This window comes from Balaenoptera borealis (genome assembly GCF_965194805.1).
Source record: "Balaenoptera borealis genome assembly, chromosome: 1".
Classification (NCBI taxonomy): Eukaryota; Metazoa; Chordata; class Mammalia; order Artiodactyla; family Balaenopteridae; genus Balaenoptera; species Balaenoptera borealis.
In genome coordinates, this window is record NC_138860.1 from 132,458,066 (window position 1) to 132,477,866 (window position 19,801).

The window sequence follows — 19,801 nt, forward strand, 5'->3', positions numbered from 1 at the left end:
TCCACTTTAAACTACTCTTTTGGCTCTGTAGGCTTTGGGTAAAATCAAAATTAAATTTAGTAATGAGATCACACAACACAATTGCTACCTCTTAAATACAAACACTATAGGCACTAAACAACATGTCATAATTTCAATTTCATTTTTATTAATATTTTTATCAATAAAACTTTTCATTTTAATTTTATTGGAATTTTGCACAGGACTTTATACATATTCTCACATCTAAGGCTTATAATGGTTCTATGAGGTAGGTATTGTTTTCTTTGTTCATATGAGGAAAGTGACCCCAAGAGAGGTTAAAAATATTACCCCAGATCACACGAAATCCAGTGCATCTACTCTGAAGTCCACATTCTCAATTACTTTTTTATCTATTATTGTTACAAAATCTCTCTTTTTTTCCTGACAAAGGCATCCATATGAACATATTTATTTATTTTTTCCTATTACTATTATCTAAGTGTAGTTGATTTACAGTGTTGTGTTAGTTTCTGGTGTACAGCAAAATGATTCAGTTATACATATATTTTACATATTCTTTCCCATTGTGGTTTGTTACAGGATATTGAATATAGTTCCTTGTGCTGTACATTGGGACCTTGTTGTTTATCTGTTTTATATATAGTAGTGTGTATCTGCTAATCCCAAACTCCTATTTTGTCCCTTCCACACCCCCTTTCCATTTTGGTAACCATAAGTTTGTTTTCTATGTCTGTGAGTCTGTTTCTCTTTCATAAATAAGTTAATTTGTGTCATATTTTAGATTCCACATAGAAGTGATATCATATGATATTTGTCTTTGTCTGACCTACTTCACTTAGTATGATCATCTCTAGCTCCATCTATCTTGCTGCACATGGCATTATTTCATTCTTTTTTATGGCTGAGTAGTATTCCATTATGCATATGTACCACACCTTCTTTATCCATTCATCAGTGGACATTTAGATTGCTTCCATGTCTTGGCTATTGTAAGTAGTGCTGCTATGAACATTGGGGTGCATATGTCTTTTCAAATTAGAGTTTTCTCTGGATATATGCCCAGGAGTGGGATTGCTGGATCATATGGGAACTCTATTTTTAGTTTTTTGAGGAACCTCCATACTGTTTTCCATAGTGGCTGCACCAACTTACATTCCCACCATCAGAGTAGGAGGGTTCCCTTTTCCTCACATCCTCTCCAGCATTTGTTACTTGTAGACATTTTAATGATGGCCATTCTGGACCTGTGCAAGGTAGTACCTCACTGTAGTTTTGCTTAGCATGTCTCTAATAATTAGCAATGTTGAGCATCTTTTCATGTGCCTGTTGGCCATCAGTGTTTCTTCTTTGGAGAAATGTCTATTTAGGTCTTCTGCCCATTTTTCGATCAGGTTGTTTGTTTTTTGTTGTTGTTGAGTTGTATGAGTTGTTTCTATGTTTTGGAAATCAAGCCCTTGTTGCTTGCTTCATTTGCAAATATTTTCTCCCATTCTGTAAGTTGTCTTTTTATTTTGTTTATGGTTTCCTTTGCTGTACAAAAGCTTATAAGTTTGATTAGGTCCCTTTTGTTTATTTTTGCTTTAATTTCTATTGCCTTGGGAGACTGACTGAAGAAAACATTGGTACAATTTATGTCAGAATGTTTTGCCTGTGTTCACTTCTAGGAGTTTTATGGTGTCATGTCTTATATTTAAGTCTTTAAGCCATTTGGAGTTAATTTATATTTGTATATTGTGTGAGGGTGTGTTCTAACTTGATTGATTTACATGTGGATGTCCAGCTTTCCTAACACCACTTGCTGAAGAGACTGTCTTTTCTCCATTGTATATTCGTGCCTCCTTTGTCAAAGATTAATTGACCATAGATATGTGGGTTTATTTCTGACTCTCTATTCTGTTCCATTGATTCATATGTCTGTTTTTGTGCCAATACCACATAGTTTTGATTACTGTAGCTTTGTAGTATTGATGTGAACACATTTAGAGTTAACTGTTGGTATGTGTCTATTTCCTCAAGATGCTAAATGACTTTTAGAAGCCTCAGCATGACTAGTTGAATGTTATTTGATGATCTCAAGGTGGTGTCATAATTATTGTAACATTCCTATTAGGCACCATGCTGCTTTGCTTTCTGTCTGCTCAGCAAATATTTCTGCTTGTAAACAAAGTAGATCCAGGGGACTTCCTTGGTGGTACAGTGGATAAGACTCTGCACTCCCAATGCAGGGGGCCTGGGTTCGATCCCTGGTCACGGAACTAGACCCCACGTGCATGCCACAATTAAGAGTTCATATGCCACATCTAAGGAGCCCATGTGCTGCAACTAAGGAGCCTGTGAACCACAACTAAGGAACCCACGTGCCACACTAAGGAGCTGGTGGGCCACAACTAAGAAGCCCTGGAGGTGCAACTAAGGAGTGCTGCAACTAAGGAGCCCACCTGCCACAACTAAGGAGCTCACGTGCTGCAACTGAGGAGCCCGCCTGCCACAACTAAGACCCCATGCAACCAAATAAATAAATAAAAAATAAATAAATATTTAAAAAAAACAAAGTAGATTCAAAGGCTCTATGGTAATAGCCAATAGAAAATTACCTAATCTACTTATTTTAACACAGTTCTGCTCCATTATATGTAATATAACCATTTTCCAAATATCTTTTGCTTTATATTCTTTCCTATGATGTCCACATATTACTTAATGATACTCAAAACATACTAGATATAGAGATATCAAAAATATATTTTCCTGTATCTTGGCCTAGAAAAAAGAACGAAGGGGGTAACAAACAGTTTATAAGATCATGTATCATAATATCAAAGCAAATTAGGATGTCAGAAGTAGAGCTTTTCCTGGTACCAAGATGCACAATGAATTTCTCCCATGGGTCTGCAGTAAGTGGACACATTGATTATAGCAGTAGGGCCTCAGTAACTTTTCCAATAAAAATGTAATGGAAAATTTCATATGGCCGTTCTTATAATGTCCCGCAATGAAGACTGGTATGATAACACTGAAGCAAAGTTTGGTAAAGGAAATTTTAATAGGAACCATAATAAAGTAATGAAAGGGGACAGTATTCTAATATACTGGCTTATTCTGAAAAGAAAAAAACTTAAATAGCTGAAGAAATGAATGAATTTCCTTCATGTAATCCCTTATGAATGCTATTTCTTTATGTGAACTTGTGATAATAGAAATCAAAGTTCTATTCTCTGGCCAGACCCTGGAGTCCAGAGTGTATTATTCACAGAGGGCCTTGGGTCACAAAGCTAATATAATAGGATGCTAAAATGGAACCTTCAGCTGAAATCCTAAGGCAACAGATAGCAGTGAGTTGTAATTCACATTACCTCTGCGGAACTTCTAAAATATGATTCACCATCAGCCAACTAGAATACTCCTAAAACTATCTCCTTCCCTGTAGGACTGAAAGGGTTGGGAAAGAAGGATTTTCATGTTAGTTCTTAGGAGAGAGCTGTGTTATATGCTCCACTTCCTCATCAACATTTGGTATTGTCTTTTTAATTTTGGTCATTTTATTGAGTATGTAGTGGTATGCTACATATCAATATGCTTTGTCTTTAAATTTACATAAAGTAAATAACCACTCTTTGTAGCATAAAATTCTATGGGTTTTAACAAATACATCCACATGTATTCACCACCACAATCAAGATACAAAACTGTTTAAGCATTTGAAGAAATTCCTTCATGATGCCCTTCTGTAGTCAACCAGCCTTCCCTTCCCCAACCCTGGAAAAAACTGATCTATTCTTCACATCTATAGTTTTGCTATTTCTAGAATGTAATATAAATTAACTCATACATGTAGCCTTTTGGGTCTAGTTTCTTTCATTTAGTAAAATGTATTTGAGATTCATCCATGTTATATAATATGAATAATTTTATTGGCAAATGGTATTGCATTGTATGGATGTACCACAATTTGTTTATTCATTCAGTATTTAAAGGACATTTGGGTTGTTTCATTTTTAGTAATTGCCAATAAAGCCAACATTAGCATTGTATACAGGTTTTCATGCAAATGCAGATTTCTATTTATCTGGGAGTAAAATTGTTTGGTAACATGGTAAATGCATGTTTAATTTTATGCGAAACTGAAAAAATGTTTTTCAGAGGGACAGTGCCATTTCACATTCCACCAGCAATATAGGAGAACTCCAGGTGTTCTGCTTTCTACCAGCACTAATCAGTGGTTTTTTCGTGTGTGTGTTTTGTGTTTGAGTTTTTTGGTTTTTTGTTTGCCATTCTAATACATGTACAGTGGAATCTCATTTTGGTTTTGCTTTTCCTAACTTTCTTAATGACTAATTATGTCTATCACCTTTTGACATATCTGTTTACTACTTGAGTATTTTCTTTCAAAAAGCATCTATTTAAATCTTTTGTTCATTTCTTTATTAAATTCTATGTTTTTATTGAGTTTTGAGAGTTCCTTATATATGCTTGATACAAGACCTTTGTCCAATATGATTTAGAAAGTTTTCTCCCATTATATGGCTTGCCTTTCTATTTTATTAATAGTGTCTTTTGTAAGGCAAAGTTTTGTTCAATTTTGATGAAATCCAGTTTATCCATATCTTCTTGTATGTCTTATGCTTTTAGTGTCATATCTAAGAACTCTTAGCCCAAAACAAAGATTTTTTTCCCTTGTTTTCTTCTAGAATATTTATAGTTTTATGATTCACATTTAGGTCAATGATGATAATTGAGTTAATTTATGTATAAGATGTGAGATGTGGGTCAGAGTAGACAACCTTGCCTTGACCCTCATCTTAGAGGGAAAGGATTTACTCTTAAATCATTAAGTATGAGGTTAGGTGTAGGGGTTTTGCAGAAGTTTTTGTCAAGTTGAGAAAGTTCCCTTCAATTCTCAGTTTTCTGAAAGATATTATCTTGAATGAATATTGAATGTTTTCAATGATTTACCTGCATCTAGAGATACTTGTAGATTATTGTTGTTGTTCTTAATATAGTGAATTATATTGTTTGATTTTTCAGTTGTATCACCAGTCTTTCAATTCTAGGATAAACCACACTTGGCCATGGTGTATTATCATTTTTATATATTACTGGATTTGTTTACTAAAATTTTGTTAAAAGATTTTTGTGTCTATGTTCATGATTTTTTTCTTTTGCTGTCATTAGTTTTGATATTGAGGTAATGTTAGCCTCATAAAATGCTTTGGGGAATTTTCCTTCTCCTCCATTTTCAGAAAGACTTTGTATAAGTCTGGCATTATTTCTTCCTTAAAATCTTAATAAACATGATCCTGGAGTTTTCCATGTGGGAAATTTTAAGTTATAAATTTAATTTCTTGTAATTGAAAATATACTGAATATTCAGATTTTCTATTTCCACTAGGTCGGTTTTGAGATTTGTGTCTTTCAATGAATTTGCCCATTTAATCTAAATTCCTGAGTTAAATGTTAGAGAGTTTTTTTTAGTATTTGTTTACTAGCTATTCAATTTTTCTTATGACTATAGTTATTATATCCTCTCTTTCACCTCTGATATTGGTAATTTGTGTTATCTTTCTATTTTTTATCAGCCTGGCTAAGCTTTATCCATTTCAGTGATCTTTTAAAAGACTAGCTTTGGTTTCATTGATTTTCTCTATTGATTGTCCATTTTTAATTTTACTGATTTCTGCTTTTTATTACTTTCATAATTCTGTTTTCTTTAGGTTTCATTTGTGCTTCATTTCCTAGCTTCTTAAGGTTGAAGTTGTCCATTTATAATTTTACTGATTTCTGCTTTTTATTACTTTCATAATTATGTTTTCTTTAGGTTTCATTTGTTCTTCATTTCCTAGCTTCTTAAGGTTGAAGCTTACAGGACTGATTTTAGACCTTTATTTTTTTTTGGTGGTGTTCTACTGTCTTCTGGCTTATGTAGTTTCAGACAAGAAGTCTGGAAAATATTTGTTTCTGTTTCTTGGCATGTAATGTTTGTTTTGTCTTTGGATGCTATTTAAATTTTCTCTTTCTTTCTGGTTTTCAGCAACTTGATTATAATGTGCTTTTTTTTTTTTTAAACATCTTTATTGGAGTGTAATTGCTTTACAATGGTGTGTTAGTTTCTGCTTTATAACAAAGTGAATCAGTTATACATATACATATGTTCCCATATCTCTTCACTCTTGCATCTTCCTCCCTCCCACCCTCCCTATCCCACCCCCCTAGGTGGTCACAAAGCACCGAGCTGATCTCCCTGTGCTATGCGGCTGCTTCCCACTAGCTATCTGTTTTACATTTGGTAGTGTATATATGTCCATGACACTCTCTCACCCTGTCACATCTCACCCCTCCCCCTCCCCATATCCTCAAGTCCATTCTCTAGTAGGTCTGTGTCTTTATTCCCGTCTTGCCACTAGGTTCTTCATGACCTTTTTTTTTTTTTTTTCCTTAGATTCCATATATATGTGTTAGCATACTGTATTTGTTTTTCTCTTTCTGACTTACTTCACTCTGTATGACACACTCTAACTCCATCCACCTCATTACAAACACCTCCATTTCATTTCTTTTTATGGCTGAGTAATATTCCATTGTATATATGTACCACATCTTCTTTATCCATTCATCCAATGATGGACACTTAGGTTGCTTCCATGTCCTGGCTATTGTAAATAGAGCTGCAATGAACATTTTGGTACATGACTCTTTTTGAATTATGGTTTTCTCAGGGTATATGCCCAGTAGTGGGATTGCTGGGTCATATGGTAGTTCTATTTGTAGTTTTTTAAGGAACCTCCATACTGTTCTCCATAGTGGCTGTATCAATTTACATTCCCACCAAGAGTGCAAGAGTGTTCCCTTTTCTCCACACCCTCTCCAGCGTTTATTGTTTGTAGATTTTTTGATGATGGCCATTCTGACCGGTGTGAGATGATACCTCATTGTAGTTTTGATTTGCATTTCTCTAATGATTAATGATGTTGAGCATTCTTTCATGTGTCTGTTGGCCATCTGTATATCTTCTTTGGAGAAATGTCTGTTTAGGTCTTCTGCCCATTTTTGGATTGGGTTGTTTGGTTTTTTGTTATTGAGCTGCAAGTGCTGCTTGTAAATCTTGGAGATTAATCCTTTGTCAGTTGCTTCATTTGCAAATATTTTCTCCCATTTGAGGGTTGTCTTTTGGTCTTGTTTATGGTTTCCTTTGCTGTGCAAAAGCTTTTAAGTTTCATTAGGGCCCATTTGTTTATTTTTGTTTTTATTTCCATTTCTCTAGGGGCTGGGTCAAAAAGGATCTTGCTGTGATTTATGTCATAGAGTGTTCTGCCTATGTTTTCCTCTAAGAGTTTGATAGTGTCTGGCCTTACACTTAGGTCTTTAATCCATTTTGAGTTTATTTTTGTGTATGGTGTCAGGGAGTGTTCTAATTTCATACTTTTACATGTACCTGTCCAATTATCCCAGCACCACTTGTTGAAGCGGCTGTCTTTTCTCCACTGTATATGCTTGCCTCCTTTATCAAAGATGAGGTGACCATATGTGCGTGGGTTTATCTCTGGGCTTTCTATCCTGTTCCATTGATCTATATTTCTGTTTTTGTGCCAGTACCAAACTGTCTTGATTACTGTAGCTTTGTAATATAGTCTGAAGTCAGAGAGCCTGATTCCTCCAGCTCCATTTTTTGCTTTCAAGATTGCTTTGGCTATTCGGGGTCTTTTGTGTCTCCATACAAATTGTGAAATTTTTTGTTCTAGTTCTGTGAAAAATGCCAGTGGTAGTTTGATAGGGATAGCATTGAATCTGTAGATTGCTTTGGGTAGTAGAGTCATTTTCACAATGTTGATTCTTCCAATCCAAGAACATGGTATATCTCTCCATCTATTTGTATCATCTTTAATTTCTTTCATCAGTGTCCTATAATTTTCTGCATACAGGTCTTTTGTCTCCTTAGGTAGGTTTATTCCTAGATATTTTATTCTTTTTGTTACAATGGTAAACGGGAGTGTTTTCTTAATTTCACTTTCAGATTTTTCATCATTAGTGTATAGGAATGCAAGAGATTTCTGTGCATTAATTTTATATCCTGCTACTTTACCAAATTCATTGATTAGCTCTAGTAGTTTTCTGGTAGCATCTTTCGGATTCTCTATGTATAGTATCATGTCATCTGCAAACAGTGAAAGCTTTACTTCTTCTTTTCTGATTTGGATTCCTTTTATTTCTTTTTCTTCTCTGATTGCTGTGGCTAACACTTCCAAAAGTATGTTGAATAATAGTGGTGAGAGTGGGCAACCTTGTCTTGTTCCTGATCTTAGTGGAAATGGTTTCAGCTTTTCACCATTGAGGACAATGTTGGCTGTGGGTTTGTCATATATGGCCTTTTTTATGTTGAGGAAAGTTCCCTCTATGCCTACTTTCTGCAGATCTTTTATCATAAATGGGTGTTGAATTTTGTCGAAAGCTTTCTCTGCATCTATTGAGATGATCATATGGTTTTTCTCCTTCAATTTGTTAATATGATGTATCACGTTGATTGATTTGCGTATATTGAAGAATCCTTGCATTCCTGGAATAAACCCTACTTGATCATGGTGTATGATCCTTTTAATGTGCTGTTGGATTCTGTTTGCTAGTATTTTGTTGAGGATTTTTGCATCTATGTTCATCAGTGATATTGGCCTGTAGTTTTCTTGCTTTGTGACATCTTTGTCTGGTTTTGGTATCAGGGTGATGGTGGCCTCGTAGAATGAGTTTGGGAGTGTTCCTCCCTCTGCAATATTTTGGAAGAGTTTGAGAAGGATAGGTGTTAGCTCTTCTCTAAATGTTTGATAGAATTCACCTGTGAAGCCATCTGGTCCTGGGCTTTTGTTTGTTGGAAGGTTTTTAATCACAGTTTCAATTTCAGTGCTTGTGATTGGTCTGTTCATATTTTCTATTTCTTCCTGGTTCAGTCTCGGCAGTTTGTGCATTTCTAAGAATCTGTCCACTTCTTCCAGGTTGTCCATTTTATTGGCATTGAGTTGCTTGTAGTAATCTCTCATGATCGTTTGTATTTCTGCAGTGTCAGTGGTTACTTCTCCTTTTTCATTTCTAATTCTATTGATTTGAGTCTTCTCCCTTTTACTCTTGATGAGTCTGGCTAATGGTTTATCCATTTTGTTTATCTTCTCGAAGAACCAGCTTTTAGTTTCATTGATTTTTGCTATTGTTCCCTTCATTTCTTTTTCATTTATTTCTGATCTGATCTTTATGATTTCTTTCCTTCTGCTAGCTTTGGGGTTTTTTTGCTCTTCTTTCTCTAATTGCTTTAGGTGCAAGGTTAGGTTGTTTATTCGAGATGTTTCCTGTTTCTTGATGTAGGCTTGTATTGCTATAAACTTCCCTCTTAGCACTGCTTTTGCTGCATCCCATAGGTTTTGGGTCGTCGTGTCTCCATTGTCATTTGTTTCTAGGTATTTTTTGATTTCCCCTTTGATTTCTTCAGTGATCACTTCATTATTAAGTAGTGTATTGTGTAACCTCCATGTGTATGTATTTCTTACAGATTTTTTCCTGTAATTGATATCTAGTCTCATAGTGTTGTGGTCGGAAAAAATACTTGATACGATTTCAATTTTCTTAAATTTACCAAGGCTTGATTTGTGACCCAAGATATGATCTATCCTGGAGAATGTTCCATGAGCACTTGAGAAAAATGTGTATTCTGTTATTTTTGGGTGGAATGTCCTATAAATATCAATTAAGTCCATCTTGTTTAATGTATCATTTAAAGCTTGTGTTTCCTTATTTATTTTCATTTTGGATGATCTGTCCATTGGTGAAAGTGGGGTGTTAAAGTCCCCTACTATGAGTGTGTTACTGTCAATTTCCCCTTCTATGGCTGTTAGTATTTGCCTTATGTATTGAGGTGCTCCTATGTTGGGTGCATAAATATTTACAATTGTTAAACCTTCCTCTTGGATCGATCCCTTGATCATTATATAATGTCCTTCTTTGTCTCTTGTAATAGTCTTTATTTTAAAGTCTATTTTGTCTGATATGAGAATTGCTACTGTGGCTTTCTTTTAATTTCCATTTGCATGGAATATCTTTTTCCATCCCCTCACTTTCAGTCTGTATGTGTCTCTAGTTCTGAAGTGGGTCTCTTGTAGACAGCATATATATGGGTCTTGTTTTTGTATCCATTCAGCCAGTCTGTGTCTTTTGGTGGGAGCATTTAATCCATTTACATTTAAGGTAATTATCTATATGTATGTTCCTATTCCCATTTTCTTAAATATTTTGGGTTTGTTATTGTAGGTGTTTTCATTCTCTTGTGTTTCTTGCCTAGAGAAGTTCCTTTAGCATTTGTTGTAAAGCTGGTTTGGTGGTGCTGAACTCTCTCAGCTTTTGCTTGTCTGTAAAGGTTTTAATTTCTCCATCGAATCTGAATGAGATCCTTGCTGGGTAGAGTAATCTTGGTTGTAGGTTTTTCTCCTTCATGACTTTAAGTATATCCTGCCACTCCCTTCTGGCTTGCAGAGTTTCTGCTGAAAGATCAGCTGTTAACCTTATGGGGATTCCCTTGTGTGTTATTTGTTGTTTTTCCCTTGCTGCTTTTAATATGTTTTCTTTATATTTAATTTTTGATAGTTTGATTAATATGTGTCTTGGCGTGTTTCTCCTTGGATTTATCCTGTATGGGACTCTCTGTGCTTCCAGGACTTGATTAACTATTTCCTTTCCCATATTAAGGAAGTTTTCAACTATAATCTCTTCAAATATTTTCTCAGTCCCTTTCTTGTTCTCTTCTTCTTCTGGGACCCCTATAATTCGAATGTTGGTGCGTTTAATGTTGTCCCAGGGGTCTCTGAGACTGTCCTCAGTTCTTTTCATTCTTTTTTCTTTATTCTGCTCTGCAGTAGTTATTTCCACTATTTTATCTTCCAGGTCACTTATCCATTCTGCTGCCTCAGTTATTCTGCTATTGATCCCGTCTAGAGTATTTTTAATTTCATTTATTGTGTTTTTCATCGTTGCTTGGTTCCTCTTTAGTTCTTCTACGTCCTTGTTAAATGTTTCTTGCATTTTGTCTATTCTATTTCCAAGATTTTGGATCATCCTTACTATCATTATTCTGAATTCTTTTTCAGGTAGACTGCCTATTTCCTCTTCATTTGTTAGGTCTGGTGTGTTTTGACCCTGCTCCTTCACCTGCTGTGTGTTTTTTTGTCTTCTCATTTTGCTTATCTCACTGTGTTTGGGGTCTCCTTTTCACAGGCTGCAGGTTCGTAGTTCCCGTTGTTTTTGGTATCTGTCCCCAGTGGCTAAGGTGGTTCAGTGGGTTGTGTTGGCTTCCTGGTGGAGGGGACTAGTGCCTGTGTTCTGGTGGATGAGGTTGGATCTTGTCTTTCTGGTGGGCACGTCCACGTCTGGTGGTGTGTTTTGGGGTGTCTGTGGCCTTATTATGATTTTAGGCAGCCTCTCTGCTAATGGATGGGGCTGTGTTCCTGTCTTGCTAGTTGTTTGGTATAGGGTGTCCAGCACTGTAGCTTGCTGGTCGTTGAATGAAGCTGGGTCTTGATGTTGAGATGGAGATCTCTGAGAGATTTTCGCCATTTGGTATTATGTGGAGCTGGAAGGTCTCTTGTGGACCAGTGTTCTGAAGTTGGGTCTCCCACCTCAGAGGCACAGCCCTGATGCCTGGCTGGAGCACCAAGAGCCCTTCATCCACACGGCTCAGAATAAAAGGGAGAAAAAAATAGAAAGAAAGAAAAAAAGAGTATAAAATAAAATAAAATAAAACTATTATATTAAAAAATAAGAAAAAAATTGAGAATAAATTTATTAAGAAAAAAATTTTTTTTAATTTTTAAAAATAGATTTATTAATTTTTTATAATAAAAAATAGGAAAAAATTAAGAAAAAATTTATTAAGAAAATTTTTAATTTTTAAAAATAAAAAATATGAAAAAACTTATTAAAATTTTTTTTTAATTTTTAAAACTAGGAAATAAGGAAAAAATTATTAAGAAAACATTTATTAGGAAAAAAAATTTTTTTAAGTAAAGAAAAGAAAAAAAAAAACAAAAAAAAAAACAGACGGACCTAACCCTAGGACTAATGGTGAAAGCAAAGCTATACAGACAAAATCTCACCCAGAAGCATAGACATATACACTCACAAAAAAGGAAAGGGGAAAAATTAATATATCCTGCTCCCAAAGTCCATCTCCTGAATTTGGGATGATTCGTTGTCTATTCAGGTATTCAACAGATGCAGGCACATCAAGTTGTTTGTGGAGCTTTAATCCGCTGCTTCTGAGGCTGCTGGGAGAGATTTCCCTTTCTCTTCTTTGTTCATACAGCTCCTAGGGTTCAGCTTTGGATTTGGACCCGCCTCTGCGTGTAGGTCGCCTGAGGGCATCTGTTCCCCGCCCAGACAGAACGGGGTTAAAGGAGCAGCTGCTTCGGGGGCTCTGGCTCACTCAGGACGGCGGGAGGGAGGGGTACGGATGTGGGGCGAGCCTGCGGCGGGAGAGGCCGGCGTGACGTTGCAGCAGCCTGAGGCGTGCCGTGCGTTCTCCCAGGGAAGTTGTCCCCGGATCACGGGACGCTGGCAGTGGTGGGCTGCACGGGCTCCCGGGAGGGGCGGTGTGGAGAGTGACCTGTGCTCGCACACAGGCTTCTTGGTGGCGGCAGCAGCAGCCTTAGCGTCTCCTGCCCATCTCTGGGGTCCGGCGCTGATAGCCGTGGCTCGCGCCCATCTCTGCAGTTTGTTTCAGCGGCGCTCTGAATCCCCTCTCCTTGCGCGCCGCGAAACAAAGAGGCAAGAAAAAGTCTCTTGCCTCTTCGGCAGCTGCAGACTTTTTCCCGGACTCCCTCCCGGCTAGCTGTGGTGCACTAACCCCTTCAGGCTGTGTTCACGCCGCCACCCCAGTCCTCTCCCTGGCATCCGACCAAAGCCGGAGCCTCAGCTCCCAGCCCCCGCCCACCCCGGCGGGGGAGCAGACAAGCCTCTCGGGCTGGTGAGTGCTGGTCGGCGCCGATCCTCCATGCGGGAATCTCTCTGCTTTGCCCTCTGCACCCCTGTGGCTGCGCTCTCCTCTGTGGCTCCGAAGCTTCCCCCCTCTGCCACCCGCAGTCTCCGCCCGCGAAGGGGCTTCCTAGTGTGTGGACACCTTTCCTCCTTCACAGCTCCCTCCCACTGGTGCAGGTCCCGTCCCTATTCTTTTGTCTCTGTTATTTCTTTTTTCTTTTGCCCTACCAAGTACGTGGGGATTTTCTTGCCTTTTGGGAGGTCTGACGTCTTCTGCCAACGTTCAGTGGGTGTTCTGTAGGAGCAGTTCCACGTGTAGACGTATTTCTACTGTATCTGTGGGAAGGAAGGTGATCTCCACGTCTTAGTCTTCCGCCATCTTGCCTCGTCACCTATAATGTGCTTCTGAGTGATTTTTATTTGTGTTTATCCTTATTGGAGATTATTAACTTATTATATTTGACATTTTATTGTATGCATCAAATTTGGAAAAAATTCCTCCTTTATTTCTTCAAATATTTTTTCTATCCCCTTTAGGGAACTCCAATATCCATATATGAGAGAAATTTATATTTTCTGTATATCACTGAGGCTCTGTTTGTTTAATTATTTGTTTGGTTATTTGTATTCTTTTCTCCTTCTGCTTCAGTTTAGATAAATACTAAAATGCTTGAATAAATGCTCTCAAGTTTAATAAAGTTTGTCTTCAGTATCTAGTCTGCCAATTAATTTCAGCCAATTAATATTTCATTTGAGATATTTTGTGTTCCTATGTCAAGAATTTTGGTAATTTTTTCTATTTTCCATTCCTCTCATAATTATATTCACTTTTTTCCCTTAAATACTTAAATATAGTTATAATAGCTGGCTATTTTAAAATATTTGCCTGATGGTTCTATCATCTCTCTCATTTGTAGATCTATTTCTGTTGACTCATTTTTATCTTAGTTACTGTTCACAGCTTCCTGCTTCTTTGAATATATAATGATTTTTTTCATGGGAAACTAGGCATTTTGTTTGTTACATTGTTGAATGTCTAGATTTCATTTTGTTCCCTTAAAAAGTGTTGAGCTTTTTTCTTACAGGAAGCTATATGACTTATAGATAATTTTGGTCCATGGAATCCTACTTAAGCTTTAAAGGAACAGATCTAGAAGAATCTATTCCAGCTTTTCTTTAACCTTTCTACTAAGATATAAGCCTCTTAAGTCTGCACTGAATTCTCTGATAATTACAGAGGCCTTTTCATTCTTGATGGTCAGAGATCAAATGACTCCTCACATTGTTTGAGCTCTAGGAATTGTTCAGCTTACAAACTCCCGAGTTGTTCTTTCTGCAACTTTTTGAGATTTCTTGCTATGTATGTACAGCCTAGTCCTCGGTAAAGACAAGGAAACACATGTAAGATTTCTGTGTTAGATAGTACCTCACACCTGCCAGAAAGGCTATCATCAAAAAGACAAGAAACAACAAGTGTTGGTGAAGATGAGGAGAAATGGGAACCCTCGTGCACTGTGGTGGGAATGTAAATTGGTACAGCCACTATGAAAAACAGCACAGAGATTCCTCAAAAAATTAAAACTAGAACTACCATATCATCCAGCAGTTCCACTTCTGGATATTAATATGAGGAAAACAAAAACTTTAATTCAAAAAGATACTTGCATTCTAATGTCCATTGCAGCATTATTTACCAATAATAAAGGTTTGGAAACAACCTAAGTGTCCATTAATAGAGGAATGTTTGACAGATGAATGGATAAAGAAGATGTGGTATATATACAATGAAATATTGCTATCTATAAAAAGAGTGAAATCTTTCCATTTGTGACAACATGGATAAATCTAGAGGGTATTATGCTAAGTGAAATAAGTCAGGCAGAGAAAGACAAGTATATTATTTTACTTATTTGTGGAATCTAAAAATCAAAAATGAACAAACAAAACAACACAGAAACAGGCTCATAGATACAGAGAAAAAACTGGTGGTCAACAGAGGAGAGGAGGGTGGGAGATTGAATAAAATAGGTGAAGTGGATTAAGAGGTACAAACTTCTAGTTATAAAATAAATAAGTCATGGGGATGTAATATACAGTTTAAGGAATATAGTCAATAATACTGAAATAATTTTGTATGGTGACGGATGGATACTAGACTTATTCTGGTGACCAATGTATAATGTATATAAATACTAAATCACTATGTTATATACGTGAAACTAATATAATATTATATGTCAAATATACTTCAATAAGCAATAAAAGGGAAAAATTATTAATAACAAGCATGTGTATGCCATATAACATTAGTGCAGGCTTTCTTGTTTTGTTTTGTTAAGAAAGGAAAGAAGTGAATTAAGGTTAAATTGTCCTTGGGAATTCAGGCAGAGAGAATGTGAGTCCAACATGAGATCAACCTTCAGTTCCATCTACAGATCTACAAGAGAGATATATTTACTGATCTCTTACAGTGATAAGAGAACTTAACTGGTCATTGCTATTAACACCTCTCAGCGACTTATTTATTTTCACTTCTAGTTCCTTTGAATAGCATATTAAGACAGAAGCCTCAATCCTTGAATACAGTAACCTCTCACCACAGAAACAATATTTATCTAAACCTTCCTGGCATGCCTAATCTTGTGCATTGTAATAACAACATACATATATTTCCTATGATGTGTCACACAGTGTTCTAAGCACTTTGCTTGCATTAACCCACTTAATCCTCACAACGACCATACGTATGAGGCAGGTTCTGTTATTATCCTCACACATCACAGATGAGTAAACTATTGGTCAAATACCTTGTATCAGGTCACAGAGCTTGTAAATGGCAGAGCTGCCTTTTGAAGCCATATAGGCTAGTTCTAGAACCCACATCCCTCACCACTCAATATGGGAAATGCATGATACTAAATATGCTGGTGGATAGCAAGCTGACAGGAAATAATTACAGTCATAAATGTAAGTGAATCATTCAAAGGGTATTTTGAAATTCATCTGCAGAGTACTATTTAGTAATAAATGGCTATGAGAACCTAATAAAATATATTCTTGCAGGGCAGCCTTGAAAAATGGGATGACTGTTTCTGAGCAAGGGTTTTGGGAAATGATTGAAATGACTCTGCAAAGCAATATGTAGTCATTGGCACATCATCCGAGTATGTGCATTCAGAGATCAGTAACTGAGACACAGAGGCTCCTAGAAGGGGTTTGAGAATTACTTAGGAGGTAAAATTGACAAGACACAGTGACTGATGGTTTATGGACTAAGACAAAATGTGCTGTCAAAGTTAAGCTAAGATTTGTGGCTTGAGCAACTGGGTGATAATCAGAGTACTCACTGAGATTGGAACTCGGCAGGAGTTTCAGGTATAGCAGGAAAAGTAAGTTTGGTTTTGGTGTTTTGATTCTGAGATGCCTGTGAGACATCCAAGTGGAGATGTCCAGCTAAATAAATGTGTCCAAGATTCAGGATATAGATACAGGATAAATAGATCAATCAGATGCTTATCAATATATAGATAATAGTGAAATGAAAATGAATGAACAAATCCCTTGAATCATGAAAAGTGTACTGAATGAGGAAAAAAGAGGTCATAGGACAGAAGCAATATTTGGGAGATGTGAAGATGTGAAGGGTTTTGAAAAAGTGAAAAGAAATAGCCAGAGAGGTGAGAGGAAAATTAGTGAAGGATAATGTACTAGAAATTAAGGGAAGAGAGATTTATTTTGTCAAAAGTTTTTCTCAAACATATTAGCACTTTGTAGAAATATAATGTTGTTACTAACAATTTTCACATGATTTACCAAACCATAAAGCCAAATCTAGATATTATTTAGTGGCCAATACAGAACTCTTTCCTGCCAGATTCTTACCAGGAATCAGTATAAGAGAGATACTATAAAGCATAGCTGCATCCTGGTTTTCAGCCTTTCTTTTGAAGATGTTGATAATAGTGGCATCATTGAAAGCCTGTGGAATTTCTCCAGTTCTCCATTTTTTTTTGAGACGAGTCTATCCATGTCTGGAAGAGACTAAGCACAAAAGAAAACTATTGTTTAGATTACAGGAAGTACTTATTGCTTTTTCTTCAAAATTGTATTTGAAGTTTTTGTTAGTCTTTATAATCATAAAAAGGATCTGTGATAAGTGTACCAGAGTCTGTTCTCACCACTGCCATCACTTATCATTACAAGACGTCAGCAAGGATGACAGTTCTTTAAAGTTCTTTCCCTTCCTCTCGATTCTGAAAGAGAAGTGGCAACTTCTTCAATTATAAGTGTTTAGATTCTTCGTGCACTATCCTAACGGGACTTTATTAATTCCTTAATCAATGTATTTTTTATTTATTCAATAATATTTACCAAGTATATACTGTTTCAAGTACTATGCTAGAGCTAGGGATGCAGATAAACAAAACAGAAATTGTTGTTGAGTGCATGGAGAATGGCAAAACCTGTGACCAGAAGAAGGCTGCCAAGTCACAATGCTTATGTTTCACCAACATTTATAATTGGTACCCTATGAAATATTACACAATTTTTATACATCTTCTAGATTTATAAGGAGTACCCTAGGATAGTACATAACCCTCATAAACACTGTAAAGTCTTGGCAGTGGTGATGGTGCCAAGTCACTAGCTCCCTATATCCCTTTAGCCTTGGTCTTTCCCCTCTGTTTTTGGGGGATAAGCTGAGTTAGATTGCATGAACTGAAATGTTACTCTTTGCATTTCAGTGTACGATGCACAAATCCTCTTCCCTTACTAGGGGAGTGATGGAAATAGAGAGAGACCCTGACAAGTGTCTAAGGACAAGATTGGTTTCCTTGGGTCTAAAACTAAGGTAAAGAATTACTACTCAGGAAAACTGAGGATAACAAAAGCCAAAGAAGCAACCAAGCAAATCACAGACAGCCAGGACACTCCAGGGTATAAATTCTAGGCAAAGCAACTCCAAGTTTCAAATCTGAAATTCAAGCGTGGTAAGATTAGACTGAGAAAAGAGCAAGATGCGTTCAGGATGGAAACAGAAATACAGTTGTGTAAAAATAAGAGAATACTTAGAGCACACCTTTGGGAAGAGCTGATGCATGGTGAATGGAATTAAGGGAATGGCTTAAAGTATCAGGAATCCAGTGGGGAAAATTAAGATGTTGACCATGCATTTATGCTTCTTTATATTAGTGTCTTATTATCAGTAGCTAGTGTTGGCAATATCACCCATTCATTCACTGGCTCTATAGGTATTGATTTGTGCAATGCATAGACATCTATTGATAATTCTGGTTTGTAAATAAAGACATTGTTCTCTGGTGGGGTTGGAGAAGGATCCCTGAATCTGGGTGCATAGGTTGTGCGGTGAACTCTAGGAACAAACATTCAATAGATGTAAATGGTGCTCTCGAGTTGAATGAGGTAGTGGTTTTGATGTTGGTGATGTTTTGTCACACAGCTTCTTGTTGTTGTCAGTCTTACAAAGTCTGCTATTTAACCATTTAAGAGAGAAAAAAATGCTTGCTTCTTTTTATATTTCTGAAATCTATTATTTCAAATCTAATGTGTTTCTTTCTTTAAACAACGACATACACTAATACAAACCATATTTAATGATTTATTTATCAAAAACATGCATTTGGGGGGTAACACTTCTTAAAATTATGTCATTTCACAAAAATGGGAATTTACATGTAACATTTTAATATTGAAAATAAGTTAGACCCTTATAAATTTTGTTTTTACAAATTTTCACAATATTATACCTTTTCACTTGTGATTGGCTTCATTTTATACTGCCCAATGAGATTATTTAATTCTGATATAGTAGATCAATTTTCCCCATACTTTAATTTCTGTTTAATATCCCCCTTTATAATTCAAGTTATATTTAAAAAATTCTTAGATATGAATAAAGATTTTGTCCTCCCTATATTTCAGTAGTTTTTTACAGACACATTTAGGCCTAGATTATCTTCATTGTAAGAATGAAAAATAAGAGAAATAGAAGGGAACATTAAACTTTAACATTATATTAGTGTTTGGAGACAGATAAAGACACCAAGTTGAGCAAAGAAAATGATTATAAAATCAGATTTTAAGAACATGAATTTGAAGACAGCTGCTGCTTTTGTGAGCTTACCTCTGTATACCTACAATAGCATACCAGCCAACTATCATCTCAGAAGTATAACTCTCTTCTATCTACAAATTGTGATTAGCCAGAGAAATGACTTAATCATCTATATTCTAAACACTGCAGATTTCAGTTAGCAAAGTCATAGTTACCTGGAGGGCAACAATGCAGCAACTGATATACCCAGACAAGGGAACCCAAAGGAAAAAAAAAATTTAACATAGATATTATATATGAAATCCCTCCTCCTGAAATTCACATAGGCCCATTCTTCCTCTGCAGTATCTCTAATAATCAGGAACCTCCTGCCCGATGATTCTCTACTTTCAAATAAATAAAAATTCCGTTATTTCAGAAAGGAGTCTTCTTTTCAAATCCCATTCACTTGGGAATATTCTTTTATCCATGATTATGTCTCTGTATTTTTAATCTGTCACTTTTAGTCAAATAGAATGTTTTCCCTGGAATATTAAAAAATAAAAGTAATTTAATTTGTTTTTACAGCCACTTAACTCTTAGTTTGAGAATCATAAAGTTTTTTCCTGAGGTTTATTAGGTGGGTTATATATAGTGTGTATAGTATACCTCCCTTAGAAACCTTAATAAGTATGGAATATAGCAATGGTTTAATATATCTCCATACTTTTATCAAGCCATCTAGCTTGAAACTTTGAGAAT

General features: G+C 36.1%; 1 protein-coding gene across 1 annotated transcript in view; it reads left to right on the forward strand.

Moving 5' to 3' along the window:
* NEGR1 (neuronal growth regulator 1) overlaps positions 1 to 19,801 on the forward strand; it is a 930,286-nt gene that overhangs the window by 607,251 nt on the left and 303,234 nt on the right. The gene's annotated exons all lie outside the window — the stretch shown is intronic.